We start from the raw sequence: 8,357 nt of genomic DNA, 5'->3' as shown, positions 1-8,357 counted from the left end.
AGATTATGTTCGAGGGCATCTTTATAGGTGGGGATTTGATAAATTATACAAAGTTTGGAACTTTCACGGAAAAGCTACTACATCATCTATTAATATAAATATTGTCAATGAAGAGGAACATGATCAAGAAGATGATTTTGAAGATATGTTTACTGATTTAAGAAATACAAAAAATATCAATACCAGTGGACCTCAATTAGATGATATTAATGCAGATCATATTAGAGGAAGTTATACCTCAATGTTTGAAGAAGCACAAAAAGAGTTGTATCACACTTGTACTAATTTTTCTGCATTCAGTTTTTTGGTCAAGTTAATGCATGTGAAGGTGTTAAATGGGTGGAGCAATAAATCTTTTGATATGCTACTTCAGTTATTGCAAGAGGCATTTCCAAAACCGAATGCGATTCCAAACTCTCATTATGAAGCAAAAAAAATGTTAAAAGAGTTAGGATTGACATATGAGAAGATACATGCATGTAAGAATGATTGTATATTATTTTGGGGTGAGCACGAGAATAAAGATATATGTCCAGTGTGCAAGGAGCCCAGATACAAGTATGATGGGATGAATAAGAAAAAGAATGCTCAGAAAATTCTTCGATATTTTCCTTTGAAGCACAGACTTAAGCGGTTGTTTATTGCCAAAATACAGCAAAAGATATGAGATGGCATAAAGAAAAATGGGTTGAAACAGATGGTGTATTAAGGCATCCAGTAGATAGTGAATCATGGAAAGAATTTGACACATCACATGAAATATTTGCTAGTGATCCAAGAAATATTCGCTTAGGGTTGGCTACTGATGGTTTTAATCCATTTGGAAACATGTCAAATGCTTATAGTATGTGGTCTGTTATACTTGTAAATTATAATTTACCACCATGGAAAATGATGAAGCCATCATATTTGATAATGTCTCTTTTAATTCCGGGTCCTAAATCACCTGGGAAAGAGATAGATGTGTACTTGCGACCTTTGATCAACGAACTAAAGGAGCTATGGGATGATGGGGTGGAAACATATGATGCATCAACTGAACAAGTATTTCAATTACATGCTGCTGTGATGTGGACCATTCATGACTTTCCAGCATATGGAACAGTATCTGAATGGAGCACAAAGGGTTATAAAGCATGTCCAGTATGTCTTGATGAAACTAAATCCCAAAGATTACGGAGTAAAATATGCTATACATGCAACCATCGATTCTTGAATGTGCAACACCCATGGCGTAGAAATAAGAATTTCAATGGAAAGGTTGAACAAGAAGGACCACCATGAAGACTTAATGGTTATGAGATTTTAGCACAGTTAAATGAATTACCCCAAGTGACATTCAGTAAGGATCCTACAATAAGTAAAAAGCGGCAGCGATCTTTGGATGAAACCAATTGGGTAAAAAAGTCTATATTTTTTGAGTTAAAGTATTGGCCAGATTTAAAGTTGAGACACAATTTAGATGTGATGCACATAGAAAAAAACATCTGCGACGCTTTGGTTGGCACATTATTTAATATAGATGGAAAATCAAAGGATACATTTAAAGCAAGGTTAGATTTACAGGATATGGGAATTAGAAGTGAATTACATTTAAAGAAAGTTGGAGACAAATTTAGTAAACCATATGCAAGTTACACATTGACATTAGAAGAAAGACGTGAATTTTGTCAATTTTTAAAATCCGTGAAGTTTCCTGATGGATATGTTGCTAATATATCTAGAAATGCGAATGCAAATGATGGAAAGTTACATGGACTAAAATCACATGATTGTCATGTTTTGTTGCAAAGAATACTTCCAGTGGTCGTACGAAAATTCTTTCCAAAAGACATATGCCGCACACTAATTGAGTTATGTGATTTTTTCAAAAAGCTAACTGCAAGAACTTTACACTTAGCGGACTTATGTAAAATGGAGGAGGAAATAATCTTCATATTATGTAAGATGGAACAAATATTTCCTCCAGCATTTTTTGACATTATGGTTCATTTGGCAGTTCATTTACCTCGTGAAGCTATGTTAGCTGGACCTGTTTCTTCACGATGGATGTATCCTTTTGAACGATATTTGGGCAGACTAAAAAGGTATGTTCGTAATAAAGCAAGGCCTGAAGGATCTATTGTAGAAGGGTATATTGTAAATGAGGCATTGACTTTCAGTTCCTTATATATGAGTCAAATTGAGACAAGATTTAGTAGGCCAGAACGAAACCAAGATGTTCAACCAGTAACATGCAACTTAAGTGTTTTCTCACAACAAACAAGAGTATTTGGCAATCCACATAATATGAAATTGCCTTTGACTTTGTATAAGAAAGCACATTGGTATATTCTCAACAATTGTAAGGAAGTTGACCAATATAGGAAGTAAGTGTTTACATTATGTAATTTTATTGTTTATATTTCATTATACAATTGTAAAATAATTATTTGTTTCTGCAGTGAACATCTACAACTTCTGTCACATAAAGTTCATTCAAATCAACTTCTCCAATACCATGAGCGAGATTTTCCACAATGGTTTAGGGATAGAATAATAAAGTTAAAGAATTTAACAAATTCAGAAATCACAAATGAGTTATATTATTTAGCAATGGGACCTGATGTTGAAGTTCAACTGTATGATACCTGTATTGTAAATGGTATTCGATACCATACAAGATCTCGTGATGCTCGTAGAACTACTCAGAATAGTGGGGTTAGTGTACCATCATCCGTTGATGGTGACAATTTAGATTTTTTTGGAGTGTTGAAGGATGTTGTTCAGCTATTTTACTCTTTCAGATATAAAGTACAATTATTTTGGTGTGAATGGTTCCAATGTAATCCGAAAAAAAAATCAATAGTTGAAGAGTTTGGTCTGTTATCTATTGACACTTCTAAAACATGGTACGTTGATGACCCATTCATTTTGGCCAACCAAGAAAACCAAGTTTATTATTTAAATGATATAAAGCGTGGAGGTCATTGGAAGGTAGTGCAAAAGGTTCAACACCGAGAAATATATGAAGTAACTGAAGTTGATGAAGTATCAGAAGAAATTGAATCCGGAAATAATTTCAATATTGAGACTAACCAAGATAATTCTTCTAATGAAGCAACTTTAGTAGTTGGTGAAGAATTAGAGATATCCCAACTTCGTAGATTAGATGTTGAGCATCAACATATAAATATGCCAAATGCACAAGTGGAGCTAGCTAGGGATGCTCAAAGTTTTCTTAACGATGAGGATGAAGATACTGAAATTGATAGTGACATAGATGATCAATTATCTCTTTCAGATGATAGTGGTGAATAATTTTTATGAACATGGTAAATATGTTTTCCTTTATTTTTAATTCATTACTTGTAGATATCTATATATGTTGATACATATTTGTTGATCTATATATGATGAATATGTGACAGCCATGCCGCCTAAGAGGATTGAGCATTACCAGTTTTGGAGACACTTGTAGATGATAGTTCTTCCAGTGGTTAGTTGTTTTGTATTTAATTTAGAAAAATTTTATTTAGATATTTCATCTGTTGATTGTTAACACTATTGCATTTACAGGCCGACCGCTACGTAGAGAGACACGTGGCACACATTCTGATCGGTTGCGACGCCAGATCAGTGCTCGGGGTAGATTGCCCGTTACTTTCCGTTAGAGCGATGGGCATCCCATTGGCCCTAATGCAGCTTCATTTATGACCGAGTTAGGCCTCTCGGTAAAGAAGTTTGCACCATTAGAAGCTAAGAGTTGGAAACACATCCCCGCTGAGAATAAAAGGATGATATACGATCGAATATCAGTAAGTATAAGTAATTCAACATAGTTATAATGACTCCTTTATTACTAACCATTTTTCAGACTGCTTTTGATATAAGTTTTCAGGAGGGTTCATCGTCGGTCATGAAGGAGACCGACCGATTGATGAGTGCACGATATAGAGACAATAGATCTAAAATGCATAACCATTATAAGAAGCTATCGCACCTTCCTCCTGCTGAGCGTCGACAGCATATTCCTCTTGTGTTCTGTGAGACTCAAGATGATTGGGACTACATGTGTGCTCTGTTTGAATCTGAAGCATTTCAGGTAACTCATTTTATAACAAATGTCTTATTTAATATAAAAATTTAATTATTTGTTCCATAACTATTATTTTGTTTATACAAAATTTTGTGTTGTAGAAACGATCTGCAATAAATGTCAAAAATCGAGGAAAAGTCCCATATAACCATCGTGGAGGTTCTAAATCATTCATCCAGTATAGTTATGACGGTGTAAGTGTTAATTTTATAGTTATCTTATATTGTTTGTTGATTAAAATATTAACACATTATTTTTTTTTTAGACCGATCAATCACAAAGAAAAGATCGGATTATTGTCTTTAATGAAACTCATTATAGCTCGAAGAAAGGGTGGATTGGGGACACGGCAAAAACTGCATATGTATGTTATGACCTTATTTAGTGAATTTGTTCTTAACTTTGCATAATTATTTTTTACAATTTTTTTAACATGTTTGTTTTTTCTAGGATGATATGGTGAGACTACGTGATGAGTGTATTCTATCACAAAATCCTGAAGATGTCATCGACGTAGGCCAAATTGCAGATACAGTTTGTGATCAGGTCTGTGAGAATATTATTTAATAACCGCCGATATAATTTTCATTTTTTCAAAATATATATGACATGTTATCTCGATATTTTTATATGAAATGTTGCCCATCTTCTTTCAATACTTCTTGCAAAACATGCTTGTAACAAACCCACCCCCTTCTTTTAAACTCCCACTGATGGTAGTGTTCTATTTAAAGTATTTCATATAAAATAGTGATTAGCCTCAGTTTATTCACTCAAGTCACTTTGACTTGCAGGAAAGCTTTTGAAGCTCTTTTGAATTCATGCTTTTCTTATATTGATTATTTTTAGATTAGTAATGCTCAGATACGAGCAAATGTGGTATTGTGGTAGCTTCATGTTGCACAATAGATCTCTTTCTTTAATCAGCATCAGTTTTTACTTTTTTTTTTCAAGCATTTACTATTCTTGTTTTACTTGAGAATTCTCCAACTAACTCCGTTGGTGTACATTACAATCTCTCGATTTTTCTGTGGCCTGTAAAGTTTAGAACATAGATTGTTTTACTTTTAGGATTTTTCGGTGCTTGCAAGCTTTGATAAAGTGGGTGTTGTCTGGGTTGAGGGGTTGGCGTTCTTGTTGGCTTTCAAGGCTGGCTTAACTTGAGACTGAGCAGAAGGCCTTGTCTCCCATGCCTGTGCTGCAATCCACTTGTCCACCCAACTCCATCCCAATTACCTTTTGCTAGCTCATACACAAATGGCCCTTGGTTGATCCCTGAGCTTGCCCTCCACTGCATCAGGTGGAAGACAATTCCAAGCGGTCAAATTAATGATAAGTTTTCATCACACCTTAGCAAGTTGTTCAACAACAGACCTGATGGGAGAATGCATAAGCCATTGCTCGTTCGCGCTTAACTGCAGCTTCTTCCCTTTGTTGTATCCTAGCAATTATTTCCTCCTTAGTTTCGGTGCCTCCATTCCATTCTACCTGTTCAGAACTCAAGATAAGACTTTTAACACCAGTGACAATTTGTAGTTCCTTTATTTTGATCTAACAAAGCTAAGTTACAAAACAGAGATTAGAAATAATGAACAATGTTAAATTTGATTCATGTTTATCAATGCAGATTACCTCCAAATCCTGAAGCTTTGCCTCGAGCTTCAACTGGTTCTCATGTCTCATTTAAATTCACTTTGCTCCCACTTATTTTTTAGTATATCATATCATATCATATGTTTTATTATCATCATATCATATCATATGTTTTATTATCTTCAAAATTTTCTATTAGGTCCTCGGTACTCGGTCTGGATACATCAGAGGACTTGGAAGTGGGCCGAAGCCAGTTAGGTCCACTTCTTCAGATGCCACATCCTCATCCAGATCAACTAATGCTGTATTGCGTGAAAGACTTCAATCGACCCAAGATGAGTTAGCGAACACCAAAATTCAGCTAGCAAACACCCAAGATGAGTTAGCATCAATTAAATCAAGACAAGATTTGTTTGAACAAATACTTAACCGATTGGCACCTAGAGCATTAGATTCTCTGATTCATGATTCATCTTCAGCTCCACCTCCTCCTCCTACATCTTAGGCTTTGATGTTGTGAACTTTTGGATAGAAACATGACGTTCTGGACTTGTTTTGAACTAGTTTGGATTCTTGGTTGTCAACTTGGTTGAGTTGTTGGTTGTGAATATGTTTTGAACTTGGTTTGTGAATGTATACAATTTTATATTTGTGTTGAAGTATAAGTTAATTGTTAGAGTATTTGTGAATTTGTTGTTATAGTTGTGATGGTTTGTATGTTTATAAACTTGTACACAGAAAATATAAGAAATTTTTTTTGGTAAAACTAGTGGTTAGCGACAAAATTAAACAAATTTCGTCGCTAACCACTAGTATTAGCGACGAAAGTTGTAAAAATCGTCGCTAACCATTAATGGTTAGTGACGATTTTGGCGAACTTCGTCACTAACCTGTCTGCAACTAACCCCATCAGACCTGTTGCGGCGAACTTCGATTTATTAGCAACGTAATAAATCAACTAATTCGTAGCAAAGAAAGTAATATGTTAGCGACGAAATTAAGAAACTCGTCGTTAACTTAAATTATAGCAACGATACTATTTAAATCATCGTTAAATATTTTACGGCGAAGTAATTTTATTTAGCGATGAGTAATGCAACGTCGCTAAAATATTACAGACGAAATAATTAATTTCGTTGCTAATATAAGTTTACGACAAGCTTATTACGACGATTTTAGCGACGAAATATTATCGTCTCAAATATTTTTTAACGACGAAAAAATAATATTAGCGACGATAAATATCGTCGCAAAATATCTATTTTCTTGTAGTGTCTCCACCTAGTTTGTTCGTGTGGATACTTCTAGAGGATCGTACGCTTGACGATCTCGAGATCCGGCGAACCGTTGGACGAGCGGGATTGGGAAGGGCTTCGCTACAAACGTATAAGATCTTCTCCTTTGTAGATTTAGTGTAAATCTAAGTTAGAAACTCGTACACGTAATGTTTTTTGAATTTTTAATCTTCGCACGGATCCGTGGCATGGGATTCGGGGTTTCCGCAACGCGAAAAAGCGGTTTTTGCGGCCCGAAATTCCCAACAAAATACATAAGCAATGAGTGGCATCTAGCAAGGCATCATTGCTACCCAAGCGATGAGAATGTCGAGATCCGACTTAACCTTTCCATGGTTATTATCTTGTATGACTCAATCCTTCTATCCTCGATATCTAGATTGATCAATGAGGCATAGACTATGTCATCATCTTATCAATCTTTATGTTTCTTGATCTCTAAGTAGACACACTCAATTAAATAAGATCAATATCGCATATTGACTCATTTAAGCATGGTCATGCATTCTTGTGTCCTACTAATCAAGGGGCCCATAGATATCACTTCCGTCATATAGAAGGAATAGATTCCATCTACATCACTCACATCCCTCCACAATCGACTTTATGGTCCACCCTGTTATGGGTGACGTTTGACGATACCAAAGTATTCAACTCCTTATGTAGAGAACCGTAGTGACTTCAGGTCTAAGGACTATTCATACTAATAGTCACATGAGATTGTTTATGACACTCATATAACGATCCATGAAACATTCTCATGGTGGGGCATTCAGTATATATTCTCTAATGTATACTCATGTGTCAACCTGATATCTCATATCCATGACTTGTGAGATTAAGTCATCCGTTGACCTACATCCTAGTCTCAACGCATTAATATTGTCCTTGGATATTAATACTTGACTAGGAATAATTAAGAGTAGTGTTCTATGTATATCTGCAATATCTCACTATCAATTCAACCAATTGATATGTTGTAGATTAAAACCTACTACTCTAGGACATTATTATACTTATTCATTCGGCACTAAATTGAAATAAATATAATAACTAACTTCATCTTTATTAATAATGAAATATGATACAAAAGGAGTCATTTACAATCATCTCATAATTGGTACTAGGGTTAATACTAACAATCTCCCACTAGCACTAGTGCTAATCACTGAAATATCTAATACCAAGTGACCTAGTATGACCATCATGCTTCCTTTGTGTCAAAGCCTTGGTCAAGGGATCCGCAATGTTAGCATCGGTCAGTACTCTACATATATTCACATCTCCTCTATCGATGATCTCTCGAATGAGATGGAATCACCGTAGTATATGTTTGGATCTTTGATGAGAGCGAGGTTCCTTAGCCTGTGCAATAGCCCCATTATTATCAT

General features: G+C 35.1%; 1 long non-coding RNA gene across 1 annotated transcript; it reads right to left on the bottom strand.

Moving 5' to 3' along the window:
- Nucleotides 1-5,286: 5,286 nt before the first annotated feature.
- LOC122021735 lies at nt 5,287-5,759 on the bottom strand. The gene is made up of 3 exons (XR_006122625.1): nt 5,711-5,759; nt 5,453-5,566; nt 5,287-5,369 (listed from the first exon to the last, which is right to left on the bottom strand). It is a non-coding gene; the product is annotated as an uncharacterized LOC122021735 (long non-coding RNA).
- Between the last annotated feature and the right edge of the window lie 2,598 nt (nt 5,760-8,357).

Source organism: Zingiber officinale, chromosome 9A (assembly GCF_018446385.1).
Source record: "Zingiber officinale cultivar Zhangliang chromosome 9A, Zo_v1.1, whole genome shotgun sequence".
NCBI classification, from domain to species: Eukaryota; Viridiplantae; Streptophyta; class Magnoliopsida; order Zingiberales; family Zingiberaceae; genus Zingiber; species Zingiber officinale.
Note: the sequence above shows the minus strand (reverse complement) of the source record. Positions and strands in the feature narration are given on the sequence as shown.